The sequence below is a fragment of the Syngnathus acus genome, chromosome 17 (assembly GCF_901709675.1).
Source record: "Syngnathus acus chromosome 17, fSynAcu1.2, whole genome shotgun sequence".
NCBI lineage: Eukaryota > Metazoa > Chordata > Actinopteri > Syngnathiformes > Syngnathidae > Syngnathus > Syngnathus acus.
In genome coordinates this window covers 10,620,804-10,641,665 of record NC_051102.1, presented here as the reverse complement: position 1 = coordinate 10,641,665, position 20,862 = coordinate 10,620,804, and the positions used below count along the sequence as shown (strand labels likewise).

The 20,862-nt window shown below is 41.3% G+C and overlaps 1 protein-coding gene across 3 annotated transcripts in view; it reads right to left on the bottom strand.

Moving 5' to 3' along the window:
- Nucleotides 1-20,862, bottom strand: part of LOC119136751 — a 97,330-nt gene that overhangs the window by 63,118 nt on the left and 13,350 nt on the right. Inside the window, exons 1-2 of one of the 3 annotated variants that reach the window (XM_037275465.1) lie at nt 2,555-3,140; nt 1,928-2,000 (exon numbers count right to left, since the gene is read on the bottom strand). The exons of the other annotated variants lie outside the window; for them this stretch is intronic. The gene's annotated coding sequence lies outside the window, so the exon portion shown is untranslated. Of the gene's footprint in view, nt 1-1,927; nt 2,001-2,554; nt 3,141-20,862 lie in introns of those variants that run through there. 3 annotated transcript variants of the gene reach the window in all.

Here is a 20,862-nt window from a genome sequence, read left to right as displayed (position 1 = left end):
AAAATTGCCCGCCTTCTGTTGCTTCCCTTATTTGGACAGCAACAGGTTGGTTGTATACTGCTGAATTCTGTGTGGATACGTGGCCGAGAGCTTGTTTTGTCACACCGGTCAGTCAGTCACAGACTTCCAGAAGTACACACCCCGTCACCCTTCTCCTCTAATTTTTGTCATCTTAATTACATGACCTAGAATGGGTGTTGATTTATTATCCGTCAACAATGACGATTTGTCTACCTCCAGAAGGTCGCCATGCAAGTAGTTTTACTTGAGATGAGCGTTGGATAGATAGGGGGGGAAGCATTGGAAGATTTTTGCAGAGGCAGTCATCAACTGAAAGCCTCCGCGACGTGGGCAAAATGTTTATTTTAGCCTTTTTCCACTATTTTTCGCGGAAGCATTGTTTATATTTGTCTCCTATTCCTTGCTGGTTGAAAGCAGCCCAAGATGGCTGTGGGGGTGTTTGGAGGGAAGATTTCTTAACAACATTTGCCTAACTCAGTGGTGTGTTGCTATTTGAGATGAAAGTTTGGCAGTGTCAGACTTTTTTTTTTTCCTGCAGGGTGCATTTCCAATGTTCTGGATCCAGTGCAAGTGAAAATGTGGCTTAACTCATTCCTTGCCAAGCCCGTTAATATCTTTGACATCCATAACCATCAACGGCACTGAACACAGAAGACGACGAAGAACAAAATTGCCCTGGAAAAAAGAGCTGCACGCGGGACAAGCAGTAAGTGTGATGACCTCCTCCTCAGTGGCGGCGCGGTAATGAGCCCGCCTCCACTACACAGGTGTAAGTTAAAGTCACCCTCAAAGTTGTACCCTGGAAGACCTTGATTCCGAGGCTTTGGGGATTTGGATGGCAGACATCACAAAGTGACGACGGCAGGAGAAGAACCCCACTGCTTCTTCGTCCACCCTTTTGTCTGTAATACGGTGCTGGGATAACAAGGCCACTGTGTGCAGAGAAGCCATGTGTGTTTCTTGCATCAAATCCACATGGAGGGGCCGTGGAGAAGCTTACACTATAATCCTGCATGACGGATTGAGACTACCACTGCAGAAGTCTACCTCTCTATTTCCCATAGATAGTTCCTTCCATGTTTTTTTTTTGGTGGGTATATGTTGTGTACGTTAACACACTTGGTTCTTATATCTTTATCAAGTGCTTGCACCCCCCGACCTCTCCTTGAACATTTTCTGCTGCCTATAGCTACTGACATTTTTGCAGCTCCACTCCTAAGTGTGAATAAATAGATGTCAGTGGCAGGGAATGGAAAATAGGTTTCCCCCTAACCCCCCCTACCCATTTTTCTTTTTTTACAAGCTAAAAAAGTGAATGTAAACGAGACCGTCACACAGACTTGGTCTCTACAAGAGGATAAATCCCAAAGGAGATACGGAGATGACCTGGATTTTGCAGCCGCTCTTCTGTGGCATGAATCTCAACACTAACAGAAATGGTCTCTGAGCTAAAAGACGTGCAGATCAGTGCTTTTAGGACCCCCCTCTGTGCCTGATTGATTTGTGATCTTATCCGTCCATTTATGAGCAAGTCACCTGTGTTCTTAAGTCTATCCCAGTTCTGTATTTTCATTTCATTCCATCCCACTGTGGACATTCAAAGTTCTTTGTATTGCATGCAGCGGTAGTTATCAGTCCATCTCTCCTTTCCTCACTCGATCTCTCTAATCTTCCTTAATCTTCCTGCCCAGAGTGAAGTGAGAATTAGTTTCTCACTCTCCCTCATCAATCTCTTCCATCTACCTCCTGTCTCCTCTCTTAGCTGGCCTCTGTCTCACTCCCCTCACCGGCTGCTTTCTTAATAAGTTTGTCTGTGGGCTCGCTCGCGTCACTTCAAACTACAGAGGTCAATTGTGCCTTGCTCCTGTGTCTTTCCAAATTGTTTCCAACTTCTCACACGTCTCACCCACGATTGGCGATCTATCCAGTGGGCACCATACTTCTTGCATGACATCAGCCGTAATGGGCTCCAGTTGACCCTGCACAGGATAAGAGGTGCCGATAGTGGGAAGATAAATTGGTTTCTCTGGGTTTCTTTCAAAAAGACTCAACCGAGTCCTTTGAATGCCCTTCATTAGCATGTACATGTGACTGAAGATGCTATTCAGCATACACTGAATGGTTAGCGTTACATACGTTGACTTGCCACCTTGCATTATCCAAATTGAACCAAAATATCAAAACCGAAGCGACGCTTGTCCATGCAAGAGCACAGCCATATTGGTCTAACATGCACAATAGAAATGATCAAGACTCGGAGGAGGCATCAAGGACTCCGATAATGTCAAGTTTGTATAATGAAGTGATGAAATATGAAGCACCAAAGTGGGGTAGAATTGTAACAAGTGCACCCAAAGATTCAAGCCAGCCTGATAACACAAAGCTGGACAAGCTCATTTCCGCAACTATTCCTTCGAACCAATATCCAGTAGCAGAAATGTGCAATTTTGTGTTCAAACTCCCGAACATGCACCAGTCTCGCTGTCAAAGCGGGTGCGCGTAAATGAAAACTCTTATTCTACTTAAAGCACACCTGACGTTATTTTCCACTTCAAATCCTCAGTGGAGCGTTGAGAGAAGCTTTGCAGCAAATGCAATGCATTAGAAAGTAAAAGTATAATCAAGTTCTTTCAATTGAGCTCCAGCTACAAAAGAAAATACAAAACGTGGGGAATAACCTTGGCCAATTCCATCGAGAAAGAAAACGTTTTGAAGGATGCAGCAGTCCAAAGTTTACCAACACAAAGAGGCAGTATGGTGTATGGTTAGTTACATCTTTGAATTACTCAAAGTAACACAGCAGTTCCAAATGAAATCAAACTTTGACTGGAATAATGTATAAGCCACCTTTTTCCATTTGACTATTTAGTGTATATTTGGAGAAAGTCCCAGGGGATGGCAAACAACTAATGAATATTCATTCCACTGTTTGTCATTATCATAGTGCCATGTAAGCCTAATCATGACAAATGGGCTGCGCCAGTCAGCATTGGGAATTAAAGAAAACAAAACTTAAGGAGATTATTTACCTTGATACTACCAAATCAAAACTGAAGAGCATGAACAGCTCACGATGAAAGGACATGGAAGGTGACAAAATTAGGTACACGTGCGTACAGCAATTCCTACTAAATGATTATTTATTGATTTATTTGTAATTACTTTTATTATCATCATCATCATTCTCGTAATGTTGCAATAGATACGCTATCTGCAAAATGCAGATGTGAAATAGAAGCGCAGTGAAAACATTGCAGTTTTTTTTATTACATTGAAATATAGACTCTATGTGAAAGGCAAATTCTACATATTGACTGTTGTCACATCTAAAACAAATACCGTCAAACCTTCCATTTCCTTGTCATTTACAGATGATAATCTGCACCAAACAGAAAATAGCGTCTTTGAAAAGGAGATATTGCAAATCCTGTGCGTTGTTTTATTAAATTGTCCCTATTGATTTCATATCTGATGCCAGAGCTTGTATCCAACCAACATTCTGCCAACATCCCAGAAGTCCCCTTGCACTCATTTTGTTCTTTTAAGTACACGGTTAATGTGCATCTGAAGGGAAACGTTAAGCAAAGCCTAGAGACACATGAGAAAGGAGACGATGAAGGGAACAATAGGGAGTAATGCAAACAGGAAGTATTGGGAGGCCACTGTTGGTGTGCAAAAATGGGAAGTAACACATTGAACACAAATTGGAGAAAAAGGGGAAAGACTGATGTTTGCCAATCCAAATTGTTTTCCTCTTTGAGAAACATAAGGAAAAGGTGAGGGGGGTGAAATGGATTCAGGGCAAAGCAAGAAAAAGAAGCAGCAACTCACATGGCTGATTAGGCTGCTGGATTGTTGTTCATCAAGATCAGTGTTTATGAATACTGTATCGTGATGAGATGAGTTGATTCCGTGTCAGAGGTTTCAAGTAATAGCGAGATGTACTTTGGACCGAGCGAAATCAACCTACAGCTGAGTGCTAGTCATTAGCGTGCGTGTAAGAACGCATGAGAAATAACATTCATGGCGAGGCATGCTAATGAAAGTGATTGGCGTCATCACACAAACGGGAGCGGAAGGAGAAAGACAACAGGCAGTATCACATCACTTATGACTGCGATTCACTTTTAAAGGAGACATATGATTCCTCCCCCCGGAATTAAAAACAGTTCCCAAGTATCTTAATAACCATGCCTCAATGGTGTAAAAAAAAAAACATAAGCCTCTTTTCATGCCCGATTGAAATCAACCTGTTTTGAAAGGACGCTCTTGTCTATGATTGGAAAAACACAACAGCAAAAAATAAAATAACACCCTTAGCAAAGTTAATATTTTTATAGACTCTTGGCTGGTTCTTTTCTCCACTTTCTACTGGCATGGGAACATTTGTTTTGTGTTCTGCACACACTAGTGCAGCATTTTGAACTAGCAAAGCAGCTTAACAGATTGCAACAATTCAAAAAGGATTTCCCTTCCGACTCTTTCGATTTTAGTTTGACAAATTGCCATCAATAAAGATAATCATGATAAACAGTGCACTTTAGTCGTTAGTTGACAATCTGTGCATGTACAGCTATGAAAACAATATGACGTTTTCATTTTCATGGCAAAAAGCAGAAGTGGTCGAACTCTATCTTTATATATGAAGTGAGTGAGTGATATCAACTCCCCTGATAACAAATGAAGCACATATTGCATTCTTGCCGGGATCCTGGAGGAACACCATCCATAATCAAGCCAATTAACCTGTGAATGTCTATTGAGACTTCTCGCTCTGGGGGATGACTAGTTAAACACTGTAACATACTAAAGTCAAGCTTGCAGAGGGCATCTGTTCGACAAATCAGCAAAGCTAGTGAATGTAATCACATTTCACACCACACTAATCACTTCAGCCCAATTCATCACCCCTATGAAAACATCCTTATGTGCTATTAAGGGATTGAGGAGGAGGAGGAGGAGGAGGGGGGAGGTGAAGAGAAAGAAAAGCATCGTAGCATCATTTACGTATCTGAAGCTCAAAAATTCCATCTTGGAAGTCCAGTGAATGAGCAAAACCCGAGCAAAGCCTCTCCTTCTCGCCAGCAGTTTGAAAATGATATTCTCAAAGATCCGTCTCCCAACAGCACCAGCCCACAAGGAGGGAGACATTGACACCATTTGGGCTGATGAGAAATAGCGATGGAACCGCAGAGGGGAATTTTGTCGGAAAATGAATCCAGCCTGTTGCTCACATCAAATTCCTCTTTAATTAAAAGTCTAAATCCCCCTCACTTAAAACCTTGCCCTTTATAATTAAGACGATGATCCCCCTCCACACACACTCAAAAAGGAAAACAATTAAAAACTTTGGCAATTTTGACTTAAAAAGTCATTCATTAAAAAAATACCAATGAAGAGCAGTGCGCTATTAAGACAGAACCCCACTTTGCTCATTAGCCGCTGGTTAATTGATCCTAACGGCAATGTTTACCAAAGGGACGCTAAAGATGAAAAACATGATCATTTTACCTCGTCTAATTGCAGTCGTTATAAGAAGGAGGCCAAAAGGGATTTTGTGGAAAGCTGAGATCACAGGCAAAGTGGATTTCAGATCATCCGCTGTGGTTGTGTCTCCAAGGCTTCGCAGTCATTTTATAGCACTTATGAAACTTTATGTGATATTCAATATGACATACCTAAACAATTTAGCTAGGGAATAACACATGGCGGGGAAAGTACAATCAGGAGAGGCTATCATTTCCAAACGAGCTTCATAAACAATCTGTAAACCGTTACAAGATGATGAAATGTACAGTACAGCAACCCATTAATTGTACACAACGTTAACGAAAGACATATTAAGCAATGAAAGATGATTTATAGCCACTTTCTAGCAGAAGGCATCCTGTTGATGCTTTTCCTTGCCTCGCCCTCCCCACTTGGGTTATAAATAGAAACGTGCCATTTGTTTCATGATTGACATGGATGCTGCTTTGCTATTTGACATGTTCGACAACAAAGCCAGAGTTTGCTCTCATATCTGCACGTTTGTCTTGCCTCGACTTAACGAGCTCATGAGCACTCTGCCGTAGTGTTAAAATATTACCACCTACAAGGTTTTCCAATGTTTATAAAAAGAACATTTGCCATTAGGAGCATTTATTTATTCCGATTTATGAAGGAGTGGCTCAGTACTGCAAAATGTGTGCAAGTCCATTAAATGGAGTACGTGGGGTCATGGGAATAGGCAGCCAAATTCAATTTAGTTGGACACATTTCTACGATGTGAATCCGTTCGGCAAAATCCATCAGCAGCAATGTTAACTTTCTTATGCCCCTCCTTTCCCCAAACAATTTGGACTTTTATTTCCTCCTGACTTCATCTCATCAGGTGGGCAGGACGGCTGATGAAGGGCTGCTCTCAGAGGACCAGATGGGGAGCGTATCAAGGTGTCTTTTGGTCATCTCACCGTGAAGCCTGCTATGAAAAATTCAGGGAATGGGCCGCTCTGCCTCCAGAGAGCTTCCCTCTGTCATTAAAACACAGCGGAACACTTCCATCTCGTCTCCCCCATTCTCCACTTCGAGATATTGAGCGTATTAATATCCTACTCTGTATTTTATTCTCAACTTCATCCATTTCTTCTCTTGTTTATTCGCCTCATCTTTCCGGCAGACTGAAATTTGACCCCGATGAATGTATTTCTTCTGAAATGATCAAGATGCAAATATTGTGTTCGGCTATGAATATGTGGCTTTTTTCTTTTTTAATACCCACAGAGGAAAAATAGGAGGAATCGGGAAAGCATGCTGTGTTATTAACATGAGTGATATCATTAGCGTGTTCTCCAAACTTGTCGCACGGTGAGCGTGTTCACAGTATGCTGCGACAATTTGATCACTAGCTTTCCATTAGAGCCATGGCACTGCTAAATCAAGACTGTCAGAAAAGAGCAAAGGGACAAAGCGAGCGGAATCACGTGCCGACTCACAAAATACAAAGCGACAGTATGAAGAAATGCAAACATGCTCAAACGACAAACAGTCATTACGCTCCGACAAGGTGCTTAGCGTTGGTCCATTTGCAATCGGCTGTTTTGTTGACAATAAAAAGGAGCGTCGTATTTGTGCTGCCTTGTTTGTCTGACACAATTGTAAGAATCAACAATCAATGGCCACAAACTAATTCTAATTATTCCGGCAACCTAAATCAACAAAGGGCAACAAGCCCAACAAAAGCATCATGTGTTGGGGATGGTAGTCGAATAAAAGAAAGAAATCCAGAAGGGATTTCATTTGACACAAAAATCAAATGAGGTTTGAGGTCACTGCCCTACAACAAAGTTTGATGTCTGTCAGTGACAGTTTGGCCAACAAAACAACATCCCTGTTTAGAATTGGCAAAATATTAAAAACATATATATACGTTTTGTCCAAAAATGAAAATGTCTGTAACGTCAACCCCAATTGCACCTTTGTTTGGGATCTCATATATGTACCTTAGCTGCTCATTGATGATAGTCCAAGTCCTGCTTGACTCAATAATGATTGATTAGACGAGTGCAACTCTCTTTTCGAGTCTGAATCAAACAGAAGCTGGAATGGAAAATTGGCGTTTCAAGCCACTCCACCTCCCCGTGGACAACAGCTGTTCTACCCAAAGCCAAGACACAGATCAGAGGAGACGGGGCGCAACTTCTTTCAAAGATAACAACATGCTTCCTCACTCTTACGCTGATGATGACAATTCTAATAGCCAGTTTGCCATTCATCATCATCAAGTCGATTGCAACCAGGTCAGCTAGAAAATTCAAAATGTGAAATCCCGCTTCGCCTAATCTATTTGAATTCTCCCTTCAGCTCACCTGTTAGCGAAAGTGGTGCAATCTGCCTCATTTGTGCTCAGCGCCTCCGAAGGTGGTGTGAGAAATTCTTTCAGCACCGCATAAATGTGGCTATGTGAGAACACTGTCCAAGTCATTAGATTAGAAACCAATGTCAAACGTTTCCCCTCTCCATTATTTTCCTTCCTCTCATAACTCCAAAAAGTCATTTAAACCCTTTCATAGCACTCTAACATGAATATTTATTCATCTGCGCTCAATAAAGTGTTTGCTTCCTTAACGGCGCTCTCCGGGCCTTTCACACTTTCCACTTCACATCTCCCTCTTTCTATTTTCCATTCTCCTCTGTCATCATGTCTCAGCCTCGCCGTCACTCAAAGCCCCAAGTCCAGTAGCCCACCTCTCCAATTCTCAGATCAGCCTGCCAGTGGCCTCTATCATTTCATTAAGGGATCAGGGTGTTGCTGTTATTGTTACCACTAATAATGAAGCCCCCCTAAAGCTAGTGTGCTGCCACAGTCATGATCATCAATAGATGCCATTCCTCATCTTGCTCTTCCCCGGCAATCACCCGCCTTACTTATTACCATCGTCGGAGCTCACACACGTATCCCAATCCGTGCAAGGAGCGAGAACGACACAAGCAAGCAAGGATGGATGGAAAGCCCGAGGAGGAAAGAGTGAGAAGAATAGAATGGGAAGACAGTGGAGAGGAGTGACAGAAAAGATTTGTGGGTGTGGGGGGGGGGGGGGGGGTGTTTAGTGGCTTGGTTGGTGAGTGGGTAATAAAGAGAGACAAAGCTGGAGGGAGTGATGAGATTAAAATGTGAGAGCCTTATATGCACACACTGCGTCTGTGTGTAGATGTGAGTGTGTATCCAAGAATACGAGAGTGGCAGGCAGGCGAGATGAAGTAGTGGAGGTGGTGGCGGGGTTCAAGTGTGTACCAGCAGAGTGAAGCCCCTCGAGGCCATTGTTACGTTCCGAATCCAGGATGTACATGGGCATGAATGTAATTGGTGGAAACTAGCTGGGCTTGTGGTTCAGCAGAAACGGAGGCTCAGTAGTCCTCTTAATCTCTGTCTCTCCAACTTTGTTCAGCTTTATCTGGCCAAAGCGACTTCCCTTCCTTTTACCCTCTATGCTTCTCCGCTCACAGTTTCTCGCTCTGTATGTAGACCAGAGCTACTCTTGTGTGACAAATTTGCTTTTTGGGTGAATGGTTTGTGGGCCACAAATGAGGAAAGAGCTTCTCAACTCTGTTTGAGGACCAGCGAAGGAAGGAATGACCACTAAAATGCAGCGTAATGACGAGAGTCAACATTTCATGGGCATTCGCTGCCATTTTTGTCTGTGATACAACATTGATCATTTGAATTAGACTGGAAGTACTTTCATAGTGTCATAAAACATATGGTGTCACGGAACAAATCATAAATCATATTTTACATATAATAGTAATAAATAAACCATCATTTTAGCCAGGAGCCAGATTGATACTTTTTACACTATTTATTAGTAGCTAATGTAATTTTATAAGATTTTTTTCTCCCTCATTCACAGACCACCTCCTCATTTTTATTCCCTCTACTTTCTTTTCTATTTTTTTGGCCTTGACATTGTTGCTTCACAATCGCCTGTGTTAGCTCCAACTCGTGTCTTTTTTTTTTTTCTAACTTTAAAAAGAGACTTGTTCAAACATGCTTGTTCAGGCAGAAGTTATCAAAAGTAAGTTCTGGAGAAAGTAGAAAACAAGAATTAAAAATTACACATACTCAGCTATGCAAATGGAATTGACATGTGCAATTCAGCAGCTTGCTGATGAAATGCTGGCTTTACTGGAATAAAAATCGACTTCATTCATTTTGCCTTACCCTTCTTTTTTGTTTTTTTAGGCTCATCCACTGGTTGCGCTATTTCCGCAATGGCTACAGCAGCCCTGTTTCATATCCATACATTTTTTAAACTGTCAATAAATATGCCACGGCAGTCAAACTTAATGAGCCCAAGTAAAGCAGGGTTGACTCGACGACTCAGACGAGCAGTACGTGATAGGGCCTATCAAAATGTGGAGGTGGTCGCTAGTGAGACAGGAAGCATATGAATTTCCCGTCAGCTCATATTCACTGGCTACAACTCCTCTAAAACGAGATAAATAACAGGCTCATTTGCATTTTTTGTTTTTGGTGTACAACAGACAGATTAGCGAATTAGTCTGTGACATTCAACTAATATCGCCAAACATTTATTGAGTGGCGGGCGCCATGCTGTTTACCGAGTATGATTTTCTCTCGGGGGTCCAGACACTTATTAATTTGCCAACGTTGAATATGCGCCGCCAGCAAGACTTTTGTCAAAAGTATGCTCGATCACTCAAGCACTTCATTCCGATTACATGTCAATTAGCGGATTTTCTTGAATCGTAATTCCTTCCCAAGAAAGGTACTATTGCATTGAATTGTATTTATAAAAATGTATTCAATAAAATGTGTGTATTTTTATTTGATTAGCCCATTGATGATGCAATTACACAGTGATAGCCAGAGTTGAATCATCCAAAAACATGCATTTCATTTCTCTAAGATTATTGTATGGCTCTGTACTTCCTCCACCATAACTAAAATCTCCCTACTAGAGTGAAATATGTCTCGAAAAAATGTAAATTGTGTTGGCTTTTATATTTTGTTTGCAGTACAGAACTCCCGTAAGCATCCACATCGTCTCATTTCTGTCAATAAATAAGACAAGCCCATTGCTCATAGAAGAAGGTGTTGATTTGTTTTCCCCCATGATGAATAGCAATGAACTCAGTTGAACTGTGAATGTAGCCTATCTGGCATCTGAGCAAAAATAAATAAAAGATCGGTTCTGCACAATTTCCTATTAGCAAACCTCCCTCGCCTCAATGTCAGACCTCAATTGAGAAACATGCTCAGGTTAATTTCAACACCAAACTGTTCTCCGGTGCTTTTAGAGTCAATTACCTTTGGTTAATACACTTTTTCAACCTTCTCTGTCAGTGCTGGCAAAAAAAATGATTTCCTCTTAATTCTATTTGAAAGAGCATGTCTCCCGCGAGAAGTATGAAATAAAACGCTCAACATAGTATATCTTGACGCACTGATGCACTTTGGATTCATACTGACTGGTGTCAAGCGTATTGATGGAGTGAGGGGGAGGCAAGTCAATATGAGATGCCCCCAAGAAGCTGTGCCATGCACATGGAGAGGAAAAATATGCAGCCATTTGAATTACAGGCTCTTGAGGGCACAAACGATTGTCTTGAAATAAATATGTGGACTCTTTGCAAGTGCAACTATAAAGTAGAATACGTCAACTCAGTGGAATACAAGCTAACGCACCAGCATATAGGTCTCTATCAACAGTGCATTTATGTAATCCTAGTAAAGTGAGAGATGGAATGAGACCAAAGCTATAAATGTACACTGGGAAATATATCACTGAGATAACGCACCAATATAGAAGCAAGTTTCATTTATTGTTAAAATGCCACTCCCTGTTTATGGCGGCAAGTGCTAGGATGCCCAAAATAAATAAATAAACGCTGTAAAATCAGACAGAAATAACTCATGTCATGAACTGTCGGTTGGCTCACTGAATGACCAACACGGTAAATCTAACTGTGTCACTGTGATTAAATTTAGTTGAATATCTGGATCAACTTATATGTAACAACAATAATATTAGGAAAAAATCCATTTGCTAATTAAATGGACTTCTGATCATGCCAAATTTAACCACCATATCTAGTAACTCTTGATGTCTCTGAGAGATATCGTATTTATTGCGTTACTCCACTTGTCCTAATTTGACAGGATGAATAGTTCAGTGAGCATTTTACGATTGACTCCAACGGTGTTGTTTGTATACAAAGATATTTCTCGACGTCAATAAATGGTGCATTTTACCATTTTGAACAGGACAATCAATCTGAATTATACCAATTCTAGCTTTTTGTGCAGACATTTGAGACGTCTCACTTGTTTTGTTGGCTATTATTTCAATGATATGACTGTTTTAGCATAAATGAAAAAAGTGTCTACATGATGAAGCATTAAACAACCCAGAATTAAAAAAGGTTTGGGTAATTACCAGTTCTACATCGTATAACCTAAAATTGGCTTACTCTGTGGCACATTTAATAATGTATTTGTTCACGGTTGTTTTACTTTTGGCCAGCTAGCAGAGGATCAATTGCACAAAATTTTGCATTCACAACACTTCACGTCAGTGGAGTTGGCCTTGGAATAGGCACCCCAGCCGGGATCCTGAAAAGGTTGAGCGCTCCACAAAATGAATTGGAATAAATCCGCATCGGAATCTGAGGATATAGTATTCCCCCCAAAAATCTTTCATCTGTTTATGTTACCGTGACGCAAATCCGTACTGTGCAACATTGAAGAAGGAGAAAAAAAAAATCTGAATTGGGTCACCAAATACAGGCATCGATCTCCTGGATATCACTGCAGACACTTGACATTCCATCCCACTTGACTTGCACTGATTTTTCTTTCTCAAACTTCAGTTCAGATTGAAACTTGCAAATCTTCTTGAGCCCCATCGAAGTTATTATACAATCACAGTGCATAACAAACAGCAGTCCCATTAATTGGAAATGTGTCTTTTATTCAGGGCATGATTAAAACTGCTAGCTGTGTTTTTGCGATAAAGGGAGATGGAGAGATATGAACTGTGAGCAGAAGAGAGATGAGGCACAGAGGACCCGCATGATGGGTCATAATCCAGTGCCTACGGGAGGTCACTAGTGGGAGGCGGAGCTAAGAGGGGGGGGGGGGGGCTGAAAAGCCTGGGGAGAACAACAGCCTCCTACTTTGCGCAATACTAGTACCAACTCGAGAAAAGCAGCAGAGGATATCAAAAAGAACATTCTGCGCTGGCCTTAGAGATCTTTGACTGCCTCCACAGACATGAATATTTATGCTGTTCACACTTGAACTGACCTCAGACCTGCTATTTTACCCTGCGACTGTGAGGCGCATCTCTAGCTACTATCATTTTCATGTCAACTGTATCGGGTTTTGTTTTGTTTTTGTCTGTGTTGTTTGTCACTCTTCAGCCTTCGTAAGAGCTGACGTCCAATGCGTACGATTATCGTTTCATTTCCAAGGTTTGATCCGGTCGGTGTCAGGCCCACACGAGTGTGTGGGGCTGATGTGGGAAAAGACTTGGCTGGCTTTTTTCCTTTGTTGCTGTTCCCCCATGCTACTTATTGTCCCTAAAGGTATCCTGTACCCCTGGATAATTATCCATGTATATACGGCGCAGCTCTTAGCTCCCTGGAGGCGAGATTGGATGCATACAGGCAGCCAAGCCCAGGTTTCTGGGAGGGAGGGAAGCGGTAGAGCCAGACTAAAGGTCTCAGAAGGCTCAGCAAGTGTTGAACCGATGCCAGGTGGTGCGGATAGATCACAGTTAACCACAGGCTGAGGGAAAAAGTCAGACTTCACTGCATGCCCTACCTGCAGCGTCAACACTGCCAAATCAGCTGCACACCTCAGCAGTCATTGTGAAACCAAAAATGCTTTCCATAACTCTCTTCGGAAGCAGTGCGCCCGCCTATACGTACATTTGAGCAGAATCATGTTGTGGACAATGCTAGAAACAATGAAAACAGCAAATTCAACAACTGTCTCAATGCAACCTTCATATTGGTGCTGAATGTGACAGTAAATTCATCATGTATTGAGCAATTATTCTATTAGGCAAACGATAACTTTGGTGCGAGTAGAAGAATTGATTGTGAAATAAGACTAGACAGAAAGTCCAAATTTGAAAGAGGAACTTATTAAATGGAAAATCTCTGCAATGCATATTTATTGGCAACTGGCTAAGTCATCAAAAATGGAGCTCCAAATCTTCAAGAACTGCACTCAAAGGGCAGGAAGTCCAGCTCTGGATCAACCAAAGTAGCAGAGACACGCTCAATAACATCTTACTTGTACAAAATATCCAAAGGCGCTAACAACTATATGGCAAGACAATAGAGAAGCACAAAAGTTTGGGCTTTGGGCTTTTTTTTTTTTCTTTCAGCACAGTTCTGAAGGAAATATATTGGCCGAATTCTCAGGCGCACTTAAAGCTCACAGAGATTTAAACGTAATGGTCCTGCCGTTAAAGGCTGCAAACACAGAGCAATCTCCCTTAAATGCAACGGAACCAATTTAGCAAATTCTCCTCACATTCGAGTATGTTTAAATAATGCCTCAAGCATTCCTTGAGTTCCAAGTTTCTTGAGGCAGCAGATGGTTGCAAGCAATGAGGCTTAAAGGTCACGTTTAAGAGGGTTTGGTTTGTTCTTCCAGCAACATCATCAAATCAACACAACTATTAGCATTTATCTGAAAGGGACATCCAAAGACAAGTTTACAATGGCACAAAATAATGAAATCCGTATTTTTCAATCTCCTATTTTTTATCGTCTTGATGTTCATTTGAATCCACAATGAAAGCTATTTAACAACATGTTTCAAATTCAGCTAGTGGTAGAGGACTAGGAGAAAGTTAAAAAAAAGTGTTGCGACAAAAACAATTATATACTGCGTTATATCAATTAAAACTTGTTTTTTTCATTGTATACGCTTTTCGTATAGGTCTTCGAATCCGAGCCAATTTTGCTCAAAGAATAAAAGTGTCACTTTATTTAGGGCTGTCTCTATCGAATGTTTTTAGAATCGATTACTCTATCAATTATTTATTAGATTAATTGAACAATCGGATAAAATGTTGTTTTGCATGAAATTTGATTAGAAAATCTTTTTTTCTTAGTTATTCAGTATTGTTTAATGATAGAAACAACTAAATATTTTTTTTTTTAAATGTCACAAGAGGGATTATATTGTACTCACCAAACTGATTCAGTTACTGGTGTGGTTATCGTTTTCAAAGTCAAAGCAGGTGTTTGCAAATGTTTTTAAAATGGGTTAAATTTGATAATCAACTGGATTCATTCTGACAGCTCTAACCGGAAAAAAAGGAGACAACTGATGCAAATGTAAATTCATGTGTGCATGTGGGTGTACACACCATAGCGGACAATAGACGAGGACAATAAGCACATTTGTTAAGTTGCAAGTCTATTGAGCAAAAGCCCGAGTTGAAGTATTGTGAGGAAAGTCGGCTCCATGGTCATGAGAAGCCACAGAATACCCTCCAAGCCAAAAACAAACACACATAGCAACAAAAGCATCACTCCAGCCTCTCAGACATTGTCCCACACATTCACTCACGCATGGCCACAAGCGACTAGGACTGTAGTGCACGAACACACACAAATGATATATCTCTCGAGGTAAAACAAAAATCCGGAGACCCGACAAGACAAGTCAAAAGGGATCTAATGCCTTGAGGCAGAGGAAGAGTGGATGAAGCGAGGGGGCAGAGGATGACAGTTGAGGAGCTGGGGGGTGCGGGGGCATTTTGTTGGGATGGAGCGAGTGACAGGAGATGAAAAGGGAAGGGAGGGGTGGAAAGTAACCAAGGCGGGATGTGCGGAAAGTGTGGGAGGACGCAGAGACGCGAGATGAGGGAAGAGATGCTAAAGAATGAACAAGTGTGGGAGGAGTGGGAATAGCATTGAGGACAAGTGCTGGGAAGAAGAAAAAATAAAAAGCAGCAGCGGAGGAGATGCATTTGGAGGTTTTAAGCGAGATGCAGACGAGAGCAAAAGAGACAAGGTGATAAAGCGTCAAAAGAAAGGATGAAAGCACGAGATGTTTGCCTTGAATGTGCCACTGGCCTAAAACATGGTGAGGTGGGCTGAGGGAAAAAAAAAAAAGGCTAAGTGAGTCGGGGGAGATGGTGGCGCTGATGCATCGATGCTATCTAGGCACAGGGAGATGTGTGTGTGACACAATCTCAAATTGGAAATCGCTGTTTCAATCTCGCCTCACTCGCTGCATGGCTAGCCGCTCCGCTGATAACAAGCGGCCTAATTCTATTAAAAACATCCCTTGAGTGAGAAGATATGTATGTATGAGGAATGCGGGCGGGTGATGGGAGGCGACTGAGGGCAGGCGAGAAGGCCTGAGGTCCGAGAAGAAACTTTGGCTGTCTGTCACCAAATCTTCCCCTTCTTAAAGTGTATGGAACTACCCATCTGTCTATTTATGGCTGCATCCAGCTCTTCCCCGCCTGCAGGTGACTCACTCATAGTTTAACATCTCAATTCATTGTTTTCAAATCCATTAACTCTATTTCGGTTTTGAGTGGCAAATTAGTCTCACAGTCGGGTGCACTTTCAATGGAATTGTAGTGCTGGAAATAGTTAAGTCGTAGCACAGAATGGTCTATGATTTTTAAAATTGGTTTGTCCAGTAAAAAAAAGATTGCGAGTTGATTATTTTTATACTTCTATTTGTGCTTGACTGGTGTTCTGGAACTGATGTTGTTGAATTTTAGTTTGACTGGATTTGTTTCATATTTTTAATTTGAGCACCTTAAGTTTAAGAACCTTAAACGGCCATGAGCATATTTCTCCATTTATACATGCAAAATTTGACTTTTCTTGTTTTTTTGCTTGAGAAAAGAGCACAGGCCGTTTTACTTATACAAGCTCAGAGTCAAAGTTAAAAGAAAAAAAGAAAACAGCAAAAGAGACCGATTTTAAAGAGCAAAGTTAGCCGATGAAAGAAAAAAAAACCCATCTATGACTCCAGAAGCCAGGCAATAAAGTGTTAAACTAATGAATTAATCAAACAGTCATTAGTTCCTATCTGCTCTTGTATGAGCTGGCCACTCACTCTCTTTAGAGAAAGGGAAAACAGATCATGCATGAAGTAAATGCTCATTCAGCTGTGAAAGAGACAGTGTGCACGCGTGTGTGTGTGTGCACGTGTGTGTGTGTGTGTGTGTCCACCCACTGCCAGGCTGCCTCTGTGCTGAACTATTGAAGCTAGCATGCATGTGTGGATGCGTGCTTGCACCCATTACGCTTAGTAGTTCCCTCCTGATGATGGCCTGTCATACCAATAAACTCCCTCGGGAAACCTAAGGGACGGGGGGGGGGGCGTCTGGGTAATGTAGATGGCACAAAGGCAAGGTCAAGAAGGCGTGGAGAAGCGGTGGGGGTGAGTTCACCAAAGGCCAGACAGGATAGGAAAGGATGGAAGAATTAGGTGCACAGTTGGGGCAGAGTCAAAACTGAGCGGTAAAATACTTGGATTAGTGAGGGGAGAGATGAAGAGATTGAGAAGAAGCCGCTTGTGTAATCTTGGCCTCGAAAAACGAGTCGGCTACTTCTGTGGTCACATGAGGAGATTATATCCAAGGGATTGACGGCGGAGAAATCGAGATATGGCGCCACTAATAAAGACAGAGAACTGGGGGCTTAAGACAATAGCTGTTTGTAAAATCCGATGACAAATAATACTTAATCCCTTTGAAAGATCTCTTCATTTGGTCTGAGGAAAACCAATTGCACACAAGAAATACATTGCGAGCAATACACAGTTCAACCCATTTTGTTTTGTCTCACCGTTTCCCTTTAGCTGTCCTTCACTTGCAACGTACACCACAAAGCTCACGCAAACAGACGGCTTCAATGATGGATGCAAAATGAGCTACAGAAATAGCAGACGGAATAATGAGTTGCAATTGGTGTTTAAAGTACCTTACATTATTTAGAAAACAGACGGAGCAAAATCTATGAACATGCCTGTATGTGAATTTTTTTGGGGACAATTTGTAATTTTAGCATTGACACAAAGTTAATGCACATTTTGTCTTTGCGGGCCACATAAAATGATGTGGTGGGCCGTATCTGGCCCCCGGGCCTGGAGTTTGACACCAATGGCATAGAGTCACATGAGATTAGATTTGACACCATTTGTATACACATAAATACGTATTCATTATTTGTATCCACCAAAATAACAACACTTTAGCACTTCTCCAAACAGATACAATCAACAGTTAGATGCAGAGATACATTATGACATTTATTATCAAGGCTTCTTTCCGTGCAAAACTGTCTCTAATCTCGACTCTTTTTGAATACATTTAATAGGATTTGACACAAACTTCAAACGGATGTTTTTGAAATTCTATATTTTTCTTCATGGGATAATGGATGATGCTAGTTCGCTCACCAATTTGAAATGATGGCAAAACATTGCAATGTTTTTTGTGTTTTGATGTTTTCTTGCAGCACGGCAGAGTGTTTTCAATGCAGTAGGTCTTCTGTGAATGAACAGTGTCTTATTTCATTTCTCTATTGATTGACAATAAAGAGCGTAATTAGATTTCAGCTGCGAGAAAACTAAACGTCGTAACAATTCTCTTATTTTTCTACTAATTTGAACAGCGTCACACAAACATTAGTTAATTATCCGTAACAGATGGAGAATGAAGTAAAAATAAATACCTTTATGTGTATTTTGGGATTAAGTTTCATTATTTTAATGAAGGATGTTTTCAGGAAATTAAATTAAGCAGAAAATAAATAGAATTCCAATGAATGGGGAAAACAGTGGCATCAATTGTTGCATAGGAACGATTTCCGACTTACAATAAATGGTTTAAATAAAACACTGAAGAAAAGAAAACAAGATCAGCTCTTTTTTCAATTCACTGAGGCATTGCTGGTTTTGCAAAGCAAGCAAGAACAAGCATTAATTATTACTTAAATCAATAAGATTGAAAAAAAAATCCATCCACTAAGGTAGTTTTCCGACCAAAATATAAGTTTTCCTCCTTAGGCTCTAAACCACATTCGACTCTTGATTTATCCTGATCAATGCAATCTTGATGTGTGGTGTTATTTCTTCAAATGTGTGCCTCAATTCATTTTCACAGCGGATGTCAAATTCAACGCCTTCACACCATATGTAGTCATCAAAATGCCTGACAAGTCAACACACAAGTTAATCACACAATCCACAGTCAGAGTTTCATCAAATCAAATGCATACATTTCCAGAATCACGCTCAACACATTATTAATACAAGCAGGAACAAGCCTAAAGCCGTGTTTAGAATTATGAATATTTTTGGTGTATTTTTAGCCATGAATGAGCCACTAATCACAGAACGGTCTGTGACAATCACTGTGATTGGCTAGCTAATGCAAATCAGTTCATGAGATAGAAGCGAAGGAACGGCAAAGAAAAAGGCATCGTCTAGTTATTTAAGTTCAGCAAAACCTTCATCCTGATTCTCTTGACTATAAGATCAACACAAACCTTTCATGAAGATGGAATACGTTTCACGCAGTTAACTTGTCAATACTATGTGTTAGCATCCGGCCGCACACATTACTTTGACACGAGAATTTTAGCACTAAAAGAAATCATTGGCAAGATCACCGACATTTTCTTTTCAAAAGTGAGGGCTAGGCTCTTTTTCATAGAGTGTTATGTCTTAGCTGTAGAATTGCCACCCTTATCCACGTAACAGCGGAGCAATCAAAGGAACCATTGATTTAATAAGCCATTCGCAGTTTCACTGTATTGCTCCGTGTGTGGCTTAATCATGAAGATTAAGGAGAGGAGAGGAGAGGAGAGGAAAGGAAAGGAAAGAGGGCTGCCTGCCCAGCCCAATCTCCTCCATTATGGCTTCTTGAAAGCAGAATGGCTGAGCAGCGCCTAGCCGAGTGGACGACGAGGCTCGAAAAATCTTGCCGGATATGTCACGGGGTCGTCGTCATTTATTTTGCACTGAGCTATTTCAATTTGTGCATTTACCTTGAAGAATCTCCACACGGCCAACACGGAGTAGAGTATTGACACCGATACTCGCATTTCTTTCCGTATTGTGCATTTGGTAACGCCGAAATGACCAAATGGAGCAATCGAGTTGGTTTGAATTGAACTAAACCTGACTACGGAGACTTAAAAACTTGAACAATTATACAAGACCTCTTTATCTTTTCAATCAATGTTGCGCAGTTAATAGGAATGACAAGTGCCATTTTGTCATGGATTAGCTCTATCTGCACATCTACACACCTGTTCCCTTGTCGCTTAAAGCAGGAAAAAAAAAAACCTCATCAATAGCTCGGATCGATGGCCTCAAAGATTTGGCCTAAGCGCTCCTCCATCTTTACGAGGCTGTCATTCATTATTGGCTGCACCGACACATCTTATTTAACAGGAGACTTACTGGCTTCTGACGACGCGAGGAAAAGTAAAGCGCTCCCTGAAAAGAGATGTGCTTCTTTTATGGGGATGCTTTGAGCAAGATTCTGAGCTCTCAATTGGTGAGGAGGCGAAGCTGTGCTGTACTGTAAAAAAGAAAGAAATAAAAACACCCACTCTCAGAGAATGCAAGCAGCAAATCATCAACACAGCAGTTGGTTAAGGGTGTCTCTTGTTATAAGTAGTAAAAGATGATGCCGTGACACCAGACGGAGCTGAGAAACGTGACTTTTGGCTGGAGTCCTAGTTTGTTCGACACCGTCCGCCTTTTCTTCACCGGCAGCACAATGAATGGGGGTTTGGCATTTGAAAGGAAGCCGAGACTGGCTTGCGGATTAATCCCTTCATTAGGGAAAGTGAGGAGTTAATTGCGGCAGCAGCTGCATGGCTCATGTTTACACCAGTGACAGTTTTACACCAAGCCTTCAAAGACACAAAAAGCAATTATCCCCCCAAAAAATGCAAGGCAATCTTGGCGTGATGAATTGAAGTCAAATTAGCCTTTCTTTCTTCGTCACAACAGATTTGTCCTCGACAGCTGTGTTGACTGGCAGCGTGTGGTCTTTTCCGGGTGACTCGTCACCCAACTGAGATAAAACACTTGACGTGCACTGAAGAGTTCCTTGCCAAAGCGATCAAAGGTGAGCCAGAGTCACGATTTCAAGCTCTTCATGAGCGCAGGGGAAAAAGGAGGATTGTCAGGTGTGTTGTGATCCTCTGGAACAACAACTTCAACAGAAATAGGAGTTACCAGAGCACTGACAGGAAACTAGACGTCAAGATTTTGCTGACAAATTAGCTACATTGTCGTGCGTGTTCCAAGTCAAACAATATCTGGAATCA